Here is a 10,082-nt window from a genome sequence, read left to right on the forward strand (position 1 = left end):
GTTGCTCATTTAAAAAAACAAGCACTTAAAAACCTTTTCAAAGATCATTGTTGATCTTTGAAATAAGCGGTTGTTCAATATTCTCCTTTACACCCAAAGTCAGTTGTCGCTCTTCGGGACCTCTCGCACCCGAAGCGAGAATCATACCCCTAGATCAACGAGCCACCAGCATCGACAACTCACCGCATGCATAAAAACGCAAATATAGCAGGGGCTGCAGTAAGGAGCACTGCTTAAACACAAGAGAACACTCGTTGTACAATACGTCTACAGTGAGCATAAAATCCATGTTAAGTACACTCTGTCAACACCAAGTACGTGGGGATGTAGCTCAGTGGTAGCGCGCATGCTTTGCATGTATGAGGTCCTGTGTTCAATCCCCAGCATCTCCAAGTAGTTTATTGTCTAGCTGCATTGCGGAACTTAACTCACTTACAATTTTTCCCCGGGGACCGGTTTCACGAGGTAAGCCTTACGGCGACTAAAATGGGTTGTTTAGGCCCTCTAACAGAAAACGTCTTGCCTTGACATAACGAGCAATGATTGCCTAGGAAGTTGCTCTAGCCTGAGAAGAAAGAGCCGCAGTCTTCTCTTTAGCATGTCTGAGGTCCTGGGATTAATACCAGGATCTCCAAGACGTTGCTCACTTAAAAAAACAAGCACTTAAATACGTTTTCAAAGATCATTGTTGATCTTTGAAATAAGCGGTTGTTCAATATTCTCCTTTCACACTTTCACAGGCAAAGCCTAGTTTCAGACTGAAATACTAAGATTGAAACCAGCTTCCTCCGACCTATCGGGCAACATTTCCATTATGTTTTGCTCTTTAATTTCTTTCCGGGCCAAGAAAGCGAAGAAAGACTTTACACCCAAAGTCACTTGTCGCTCTTCAGGACCTCTCGCACTCGAAGCGAGAATCATACCCCTAGACCAACGAGCCACCAGCATCGACAACTCACCGCATGCATAAAAAAGGCAAATATAGCTGGGGCTGCAGTAAGGAGCACTGCTTAAACACAAGAGAACACTCGTTGTACAATACGTCTACAGTGAGTATAAAATCAATGTTAAGTACACTCTGTCAACACCAAGTACGTGGGGATGTAGCTCAGTGGTAGAGCGCATGCTTCGCATGTATGAGGTCCTGGGTTCAATCCCCAGCATCTCCAAGTGGTTTATTGTCCAGCTGAATTGTGGAACTTAACTCTCTTACAATACTTCTCTGGGGACCGGTTTCACGAAGTAAGCCTTACGGCGACTAAAATGGGTTGTTTAGGCCCTCTAACAGAAAACGTCTTGCCTTGACATAACGAGCAATGATTGCCTAGGAAGTTGCTCTAGCCTGCGTAGAAAGAGCCACTGTCTTCCCTTTAGCATGTCTGAGGTCCTTGGATTAATACCAGGATCTCCAAGACGATGCTCACTTAAAATAACAAGCACTTAAAAACGTTTTCAAAGATCATTGTTGATCTTTGAAATAAGCGGTCGTTCAATATTTTTGAACTGACCCAAAGTCAGTTGTCGCTCTTCGGGACCTCTCGCACCCGAAGCGGGAATCATACCCCTAGATCAACGAGCCACCAGCATCGACAACTCACCGCACGCATAAAAACGCAAATATAGCAGGGGCTGCAGTAAGGAGCACTGCTTAAACACAAGAGAACACTCGTTGTACAATACGTCTACAGTGAGCATAAAATCCTTGTTAAGTACACTCTGTCAACACCAAGTACGTGGGGATGTAGCTCAGTGGTAGAGCGCATGCTTTGCATGTATGAGGTCCTGTGTTCAATCCCCAGCATCTCCAAGTAGTTTATTGTCTAGCTGCATTGCGGAACTTAACTCACTTACAATTTTTCCCCGGGGACCGGTTTCACGAGGTAAGCCTTACGGCGACTAAAATGGGTTGTTTAGGCCCTCTAACAGAAAACGTCTTGCCTTGACATAACGAGCAATGATTGCCTAGGAAGTTGCTCTAGCCTGCGTAGAAAGAGCCACTGTCTTCCCTTTAGCATGTCTGAGGTCCTTGGATTAATACCAGGATCTCCAAGACGATGCTCACTTAAAATAACAAGCACTTAAAAACGTTTTCAAAGATCATTGTTGATCTTTGAAATAAGCGGTCATTCAATATTCTTGAACTGACCCAAAGTCAGTTGTCGCTCTTCGGGACCTCTCGCACCCGAAGCGAGAATCATACCCCTAGATCAACGAGCCACCAGCATCGACAACTCACCGCATGCATAAAAACGCAAATATAGCAGGGGCTGCAGTAAGGAGCACTGCTTAAACACAAGAGAACACTCGTTGTACAATACGTCTACAGTGAGTATAAAATCCATGTTATGTACACTCTGTCAATACCAAGTACGTGGGTATGTAGCTCAGTGGTAGAGCGCATGCTTTGCATGTATGAGGTCCTGGGTTCAATCCCCAGCATCTCCAGGTGCGCTTTTTTGTTGTGAGGAAAGTTGAACAGCTTCGTGGCGCAGATGAACCCAGACTGCGTGTGTCTCAGTATCACAGTGTTTCCTTTAAGTTTCGCGGAGCAACCAAATCAACCACATGCCTTTGAGGGATGTACGAGGTCCTGTGTTCCATGCCCAGCATCTACAAAACGTATATTTTTGTAAGCAAAGTGGAGCAACTACATTGCAGAGTCTTGGACAAAGTGTCTCGCAGTATTTCTTTTTGGCTTGGTTTCACAGAAAAAACCTAAACCTATTTTCCGACTAACGTGCACTGATTGATTGCACCGTCTTAACTCAAAAAAGCTTGCACTGACCAATCGATTAACCGCTCCCTAATACGTGTGCTTTGCATGACAAACACACGCTGCTGCTTGAGCGGATGTAGCTCAGTGGTAGAGAGCATGCTTCGCATGTATGAGGTCCTGGGTTCAATCCCCAGCATCTCCAAGTGGTTTATTGTCCAGCTGCATTGCGGAATTTAACTCTCTTACAATACTTCCCTGGGGACCGGTTTCACAAAGTAAGCCTTACGGCGACTAAAATGGGTTGTTTAGGCCCTCTAACAGAAAACGTCTTGCCTTGACATAACGAGCAATGATTGCCTAGGAAGTTGCTCTAGCCTCAGTAGAAAGAGCCGCTGTCTTCCCTTTAGCATGTCTGAGGTCCTGGGATTAATTACCAGGATCTCAAAGACGTTGCTCACTTAAAAAAACAAGCACTTAAAAACGTTTTCAAAGATCATTGTTGATCTTTGAAACAAGCAGTCGTTCAATATTCTCCTTTCACACATTTCACAGGCAAAGCCTAGTTTCAGACAGAAATACTACGATTGAAACCAGCTTCCTCCGACCTATCAGGCCACATTCCCATTATTTTTTGCTCTTTAATTTCTTTCTGGGCCAAGACTTACCGCCTAAAGTCAGTTGTCGCTCTTCGTTATATGTTACATTGAGTGGATGTAATGTCTGAACGATACAACAAGTCCTTTGAGAAAGCACCTGGAGGAACAAACACCGGATTGACTTTTTCCTGGCAGCAGGGCTCGTCCGGGATTTGAACCCGGGAACACTCGCACCCAAAGCGAGAATCATACCCCTAGACCAACGAGCCACCAGCAGCGACAACTCACCGCATGCATAAAAAAAGGCAAATATAGCAGGGGCTGCAGTAAGGAGCACTGCTTAAACACAAGAGAACACTCGTTGTACAATAAGTCTACAGTGAGCATAAAATCCATGTTAAGTACACTCTGTCAACACCAAGTACGTGGGGATGTAGCTCAGTGGTAGAGCTCATGCTTTGCATGTATGAGGTCCTGGGTTCAATCCCCAGCATCTCCAAGTGGTTTATTGTCCAGCTGAATTGTGGAACTTAACTCTCTTACAACACTTCTCTGGGGACCGGTTTCACGAAGTAAGCCTTACGGCGACTAAAATGGGTTGTTTAGGCCCTCTAACAGAAAACGTCTTGCCTTGACATAACCAGCAATGATTGCCTAGGAAGTTGCTCTAGCCTGCGTAGAAAGAGCCACTGTCTTCCCTTTAGCATGTCTGAGGTCCTTGGATTAATACCAGGATCTCCAAGACGATGCTCACTTAAAATAACAAGCACTTAAAAACGTTTTCAAAGATCATTGTTGATCTTTGAAATAAGCGGTCGTTCAATATTCTTGAACTGACCCAAAGTCAGTTGTCGCTCTTCGGGACCTCTCGTACCCGAAGCGAGAATCATACCCCTAGATCAACGAGCCACCAGCATCGACAACTCACCGCATGCATAAAAACGCAAATATAGCAGGGGCTGCAGTAAGGAGCACTGCTTAAACACAAGAGAACACTCGTTGTACAATACGTCTACAGTGAGCATAAAATCCATGTTAAGTACACTCTGTCAACACCAAGTACGTGGGGATGTAGCTCAGTGGTAGAGCGCATGCTTTGCATGTATGAGGTCCTGTGTTCAATCCCCAGCATCTCCAAGTAGTTTATTGTCTAGCTGCATTGCGGAACTTAACTCACTTACAATTTTTCCCCGGGGACCGGTTTCACGAGGTAAGCCTTACGGCGACTAAAATGGGTTGTTTAGGCCCTCTAACAGAAAACGTCTTGCCTTGACATAACGAGCAATGATTGCCTAGGAAGTTGCTCTAGCCTGAGAAGAAAGAGCCGCAGTCTTCGCTTTAGCATGTCTGAGGTCCTGGGATTAATACCAGGATCTCCAAGACGTTGCTCACTTAAAAAAACAAGCACTTAAAAACGTTTTCAAAAATCATTTGTTACAATGCATACTCGCACACCCAACCGGTTCAGGTAAAAGTTGCCAGAGTTTATTGGTGGCACTCACACAAAGGCTACACACAAGGATGGTCCCCAAATTACCTCAGCAGAGATGAGCGTTCACATACATCCACAGCACAGCAAACCAAATTGAAGAAAAGAGATACAAACAAATCATAAAATAACTTCAAAGGAACACCATAGTGAAACACTCTGCATACGGTTAATAGATGGCTCATCTCTGCCTACAGCACCTTACCGTCCATCCCTGTGGTACTCACACAGTGAGAGGAGTTTGACAGGAAACAAAAGAACAAACAAACAAACAAAGAAATAACTAGTCCGCCTGGGCCACCATACTAGGCCGAAATACCCTGCTTTACTGGCGGACTAGAGGAAACATCATCATACATCAAAACTGAAAAACAACCCCAAAAATAAAGGAATAACAAGAGCAACGATTAGGCCACACTGAGTCCAAATAGCTGTTGCCACACTGCAAAGGAAAAACAAACCACTTTATTATATTAAAACCTTGTTCCACATTCCCTAATCATACAACCCTCCATACCCGTATAACTAGTCCAATGAGCCCCGCCCATGTGCGCCCTCGCACACGGTCTCGCACAAACACTTCCACGATTCCGGCATGCACATCCACCTACTTCCGACGTCACCAAACTACAATATACAACACGTTAAAACTTTATCCTATTAAAACCACCATCCTATACACCACCATAATCAGACGGGTTACCTTTTCGAAGTTCCACTTGAGTGTTGCACAAGACCCGTCTACCACGCAACAACATCCACCTGAGAGTCGGTGTGTCACCCGCTATTCTTGCCGGCCAGCAACAGACACACTCACAACTCCTTCCTACCGGCTGCCTTTATCCCTCCAGCCACGCCCCTTCTCTTGGTTAACGCCTTCGGTCGTACCCGCTACATTCCACCCCCTCGAATTGCATCGGCGACCCGACGATGAAAAAAACATTTTTTCTAATCATCTACCTCCTCCGTTCCCCCAGCTGATCTTAGCAACCGATAGGGGTTTGAATGTCTACCAGCAGTACTTCTAACAGATCTGCGAGGACCCTTGCCTATTTGCGGGGCGTCTTCTATCCCTTCAAACACCCTTTCCTCTCCAAGATCGCTTACCGGTGAGTCTGGAGATCCATTCTCTTCCCCTGAATCATCCTGGGACATCGCCACCGGGTGAAACTCTACCTCACAATCAGCCATATGAACCTCACTTTCCTCCTGGGCCTCTCCTTCGGCCCCAGAACGGTCTCCTATCCCCACCACTGCAGCGGGTACACCCCTGAGTTCCGCTCTGTGTACCTGTCGTATTGGACCCTCTTGGCCCACAGGGATAATAGTGTAAGGGGCACCCCCTTCCCTAGGCTGCCGCACCACTTTATACAGAGTGGCATCCCACCGGTCCTGAATCTTATTACGGCCCTTAATGGCATGATTACGGGTATACACAAACTCCCCCTCTCCTATACCAGTGTCATTTACCTTGGGCTCGTAATTCCGATCTCGTAACTGCCTCCTTGCTTGCAACCGTTCCCTTACATGCCTATAGGCCTTCCCCAATACCTCCTGATGTTCCCTCACCCAATCTTCCACCCCACCGTCTCCCTCTGCAGTCTCCTCTCCAAACAGAAAATCCACCGGTAGACGGGGCTCCCTACCGAACATCAGAAAATAAGGCGTCCTACCCGTTGACTGATGGACTGTGGTGTTATAGGCATAGACTAATTGCGCTAGGTACCGTGGCCAGCGTCTCTTCTGATCGGGGGGTAAAGTGCGTAGTAAGTCGTGCAAGGTACGGTTAAACCGCTCACATTGCCCGTTACCTTGTGGGTGGTACGGTGTTGTACGACTCTTCTGAATATTATAGATTTTACACAGCTGCCGTATTAAGCTACTCTCAAAATTTCTGCCTTGATCGGAATGAATCCTACTAGGGGGGCCAAACAAATTAAACCAGTGCTTCACTAACACATCTGCCACTGTGCTAGCCCGTTGGTCTTTGGTAGGGATGGCTTGGGTATACTTTGAGAAAACGTCTGTTAGCACCAGTACATTCTCTCGGCCGTCAGATGCTGGTTCCAACACTGTAAAATCTATTGCTACAACCTCATGGGGCCGATTCGCCTGGATGCTTCCCAAAAAGGGCCTAACCTTAGGCTGCACGGCTTTAGCCAAGATACACCTACCACACTCTTGACACCACTTCTCCACATCCCTCGTCATACCTGGCCAATAGCAGCGTCCCCTCACTAGCTGCAGAGTTCTCTCCACACCTTGATGCCCATGCTTGTCATGGAGGCTAGACAATGTTTCTTCCTGTAAACACTTTGGCAAAACTAACTGATAACCCTCCTTTCCTCCATCCGGAGTGTGCAGGCAACGATACATCACTGTATCCTTCTCCCTCAGGCGCTCCCACTGCCTGAGAAGTTCCTTTGTCCCTACCCCAAACACTGATCGCTCCTTTGGACCGGGGAACCGCCCCTCCCTCAAATACGGGATCAACGGCCCAATCACCAGATCTCGTTCCTGTAGCCTAGCCAACTCGACTTCGGAGCACCCTGGGAAAGTAGAAACTTCTGCCTGAACACCAAAGCATAGCGCATCTACTATATCCCCTGACGTCTCAGGCAGCTGTGGTTCACTATACTGACGAGACAATGCATCCGCATTACCATTTCGGGTCCCTGGGCGGTACTTCAGAGTCAAATCAAATGCGGCTAGCTGGGCAGCCCATCTTTGTTCTACTGCTCCCAATTTAGCTGTATTCAAGTAACTCAAAGGGTTATTATCCGTGTACACAACACAGGGTGACCCTAGCAGATATTCCCTAAATTTCTCAGAGACTGCCCACTTAAGGGCCAGGAACTCTAACTTCATTGAACTATAGTTCTGCATGTTTCTCTCTGATGGCCTAAGGCCCCTACTCGCAAACGCCACTGGTCGTCGCTGCCCATCATGTTCCTGCGATAATACTGCCCCTAACCCCGAGTGACTGGCATCCACCTCTAACACGAATGGCTTCTGGAAATCTGCGTAGGCTAAAACCGGAGCGGAAATCAAAGCTTGTTTCAGCTGATCAAAAGATGTATCACACGCTGTACTCCAACATGAGGCAATAGGCTTCCTCTGGGTTTTACCCCGCTTCCTTGTCACACTTAACTGCGCTACTACTTGATGTAACGGTGCTGCCATCTTTGCAAACCCTGCAATAAATCTGCGGTAGTAACTGGCAAAACCAAGAAAAGAACGTAGCTCTGCCAAGTCACTAGGAGTTTTCCATTCCCTCACCGCTGCAACCTTATCAGGGTCTGTCGCCACCCCCTCCGTCGAGACGACATGGCCAAGGTACTTCACCTGTGTCTGAAAAAAATTACACTTAGACAATTTTGCCTTCAAGCCCTGTCTCTGCAACCTACAAAACACTTCTTCCAGCCTCCCCAAGTGCTGGTGCACCGAAGATGAAAACACAATTAGATCATCCAGGTATAACAACACTGATTGGTACCGACAGTCTCCAAACATACGCTCCATAAGGCGCTGGAAAGTACCAGGCGCATTACATAGCCCAAATGGCATTCTATTAAATTCAAATAGTCCAAACGGGGTGCAGAAAGCAGTCTTAGCCCGGTCTTTCTCTGCCACCTCCACCTGACTATAACCACTGGCTAAGTCCAGCGTAGAGAACCATTTTGCCCCAGTGAGCCCATCCAAAGACTCCTCGATCCGTGGCAATGGAAAAGCATCCTTCCTTGTCTTGGCATTTAACTGTCTATAATCCACACACATTCTCAAACCTCCATCCTTCTTTTGCACTAACACAATTGGAGATGAATAAGGGCTACTACTCTCCCTGATGATTTGACTATCCAGCAGCTGCTTAATATGAGCTCTCACCACCTCATACTGTGAGGGGTGAATCCGCCGATAGGGTTGGCGAACCGGAGTCTCGTCTAAAAGGGGAATTTCGTGTGCTATTAGGTTAGTGCAACCAACATCAAAGTCGTTCTTTGCGAACACTGTACGGTACTTAGTCAGCAGGGCCCTAGCCCTCAACTGTTCACACTCATTCAACCCATCAAAGGAAGGAAGATTCCACCCTCCCTCCAACACTTCAGCTTGCTGAGAAATCGCCACTGTAGTGTTCCCCCTGTCGCTAGATGGAATTACAGACTCATTTTGTGATGACTGTTCGCCCACTACATTGGCTATACGCACCCGTGCCACCACCCTCCGCGGACTTAACCACGCGTCTGAATTGCCCACATTAGTCACAGGTATATATGCCACTCCATTGTCTGAAGGGATAAGTGCTGGCGATACCAGTAACCCCTCTGGCAACCCGCCCTCTTCAAAATCCGACGGCTCCACCAAAAAATCAACATGCCCCTGCGACGGGACCTTAGGGCATGTGACGGGGACAAATGTTAATGCCCCCGCCTCCACATGCACCGAGCCCCCTCCCCGCACTTTAACCCTATAGGCTTCGGGTGAGTTCAGGATTGTTTCCTCAACCTGGCAATGCCTCAAAGCTCTTCTCCATCCCGAGTCCAACTCTTGCACTACTGGAATGTCAAAGAGGCTAGTGCCATGTTGCTGAAACAACTCCTGATAAAATCCCTTGATAATGTTCATTCCTAGCACCCCCGGTGTTCCTAGCTTCTTAAAACGCATCTGGGGGTCTTTGGGATCTTTCACTACAAGTACGCCCATAGCTGGCATGTAATTCCCCAAAATCGTGACATCTAATTCCAGATAGCCCAGATAAGGTAACTCTAACCCATTACCCGCCCTCAGGTCTAACCACGAGCAATTCTTCAGCGGAAATTGAGAAAACCACTCATTATAGCAACCCTCGGTTATAGTTGTAACCATTGACCCCGTATCCAACAAAGAAGGAATTATCCTATCCCCAAACATCACCTCTACTACAGGGCAATGGCTTACAAGTATTCGCGTGGTCTCACAAACAGAGCCTGGTGCTTTCCCTACCAGCGTGTGGCTCTGCACACTGGCGGGTTCTAGTTTCCCTGTTGAGTCACATTTTCCTTTCCTGCTTGTATTACCCTAAGCTGTGGAGGAGCAGAACAATAACGTGCCATGTGACCCAACTGATCACACCGAAAACATCTCAATTCGCTCTCCACCCTCCTTCTATTTCTAGAGGGAGGAGCAGGGGAGGGAGCATTTACACTCATTTTTAATGGGTTTAGTGCCTTTACCAGGGAATCCAACTGACTCTGCTGTGCCTCAATTAGAGCTCTAAGTTCTGCATACTCAGATTGATTTACAG

General features: G+C 47.1%; 1 long non-coding RNA gene across 1 annotated transcript; it reads right to left on the reverse strand.

Moving 5' to 3' along the window:
* Positions 1–4,775: 4,775 nt before the first annotated feature.
* Positions 4,776–5,612, reverse strand: LOC306911666. Its single transcript, XR_013788268.1, has 3 exons — positions 5,505–5,612; positions 5,319–5,428; positions 4,776–5,243 (listed from the first exon to the last, which is right to left on the reverse strand). It is a non-coding gene; the product is annotated as an uncharacterized lncRNA (long non-coding RNA).
* Positions 5,613–10,082: the final 4,470 nt, after the last annotated feature.

Source organism: Barbatula barbatula (genome assembly GCF_947034865.1).
Source record: "Barbatula barbatula genome assembly, chromosome: 22".
NCBI lineage: Eukaryota > Metazoa > Chordata > Actinopteri > Cypriniformes > Nemacheilidae > Barbatula > Barbatula barbatula.